This window comes from Abramis brama (genome assembly GCF_963993115.1).
Source record: "Abramis brama genome assembly, chromosome: 20".
Classification (NCBI taxonomy): Eukaryota; Metazoa; Chordata; class Actinopteri; order Cypriniformes; family Leuciscidae; genus Abramis; species Abramis brama.
The window spans coordinates 31,313,459-31,315,319 of NC_139982.1; positions in this window are offsets into that span (position 1 = coordinate 31,313,459).

Consider the following 1,861-nt stretch of genomic DNA (forward strand, 5'->3'; position numbering starts at 1 on the left):
AAGCCGTTTTAGCTTAAATTGTACCCAGCATTACTCGTCATAATTGCATTTTTACTAGTAAGAATTAAATTAGAGAGCTCTACAATTCAATTCTTACTAGTAGCAATTACAATTAGAGAGCTCTACAAATGAATTTTTACTAGTCATATGTCTCCATTGACTTCCATTCATTTTTAATTACGGAGCTCTACAATTGAATTTTTACTAGTAATTTTTTTTATTAAAGATATGTATAATTGCAGAGCTCTGTAATTGAATTAAAGAGCTCTGCAATTGCATTCTTACTAGTAAAAATTGAATTAGAGAGCTTTGTAATTGTAATTCTTAGTAAAAATGCAATTACGACGAGTAAAGCTGGGTACAATTTATGCTAAAACGGCTTGCCATATGCGCTCTATTTCAATTGTTACTACTAAGATTTCAATCACAGAGCTCTGCAATTATGCATATCTTTAATTTGTTTTTTTAATAGTAAAAATTCAATTGTAGAGCTCCGTAATTAAAAATGAGTGGAAGTCAATGGAGACATAATAATAGTAAAAATTAATTTGTAGAGCTCTCTAATTATAATTGCTACTAGTAAGAATTGAATTGTAGAGCTCTCTAATTTAATTCTTACTAGTAAAAATGCAATTACGACGAGTAACGCTGAGTACAATTTAAGCTAAAACGGCTTGCCATACCGATGTGACTTTTCAGATCAGCGGGTGACAGGACTGAATCTGCATGACTGGCAAACCCAAAGACACTAAAAAAAAGGTAAGAATGCCAAAACAAATGAGCAGTTTAGTGGTTCGACGCTTTAAATGTCGGCAGATATGCGATGATAAAGCTAAATGTTTTATTTATGGAGTGACTTCAGATCTTTGGAATGTTCTAGATGGAGATTAAATATATCCAACAAAATCTCACCATCATTTATATGACGTCACGACCATCATCTGGCTGTTCACACGCTACAAAACAGAAAGAAGTCCTTAATTCTTTCCAGATGACTGATCCAAGACCAGCGTCCCGAATCCAGATCCTCTGAGATCAGGACAGACTTCCACCCGTCTGTCAGCGGGTCAGTGAGCATGAGGACTCGAGACCGGCATTTCTCAGTGTAATTGGATTGGAAAGGTCAGGCGTGTTGTTTAGTGATGTTTTAATGTGTGTGTTGTTTGCACAGCGCTGGTTTGATCACACACTGCCGGTTTATTAACACACGGACTCAAGGGAAAATGTCATTTCAACAACAAACACGGGTTTAAATGTGATGGTTTGCTCTGCAGTCTGAGGAGGGAGTTCACTAATGAATTGCACACGTTGTTGATGTGGTTTATTTACATACAGTGGTTAAGCCTACAATCTGAAATCATATATAAACAAACATGCAAATGCGATAATTTATGAAGATATCTACAAAGCTGAAATAAACGTTTATTTACAGCACGCTTTCTTTGAGCGGGAAAAGCGTTATGTTAATCATTTGTGAGTCCAGAATGAGCCTCATTTACATTTAAAGGACTTTTTGTGCGATAAAGAATGACTTAATTTAGGTTTCCATGGCATGCGCTATATCTCATGCTAAAGCCTATAGTAGGCGAAAAACACTGTCCCTGCGTCTCAGTGTTCACTCTATCCATCCTAAACTGTGTGTGAGATTAGAATAAGTGTGTCCTAAAGCATTTATGTTGAAAAGATTATGCCAGAAGTCCTCGGATGATCTACTATTTCCAGTGGATTTTCGAAGTGTGGATCTGTGTTCACTATAAAGGCTAATATTACCCACAATCCATTGCGCTTTGGAGGAGGAAATGCAAACACGAGTGTTAAAAAACTACAAAACATGGCGGATAGGGTTTTAGATAAAGGTTTG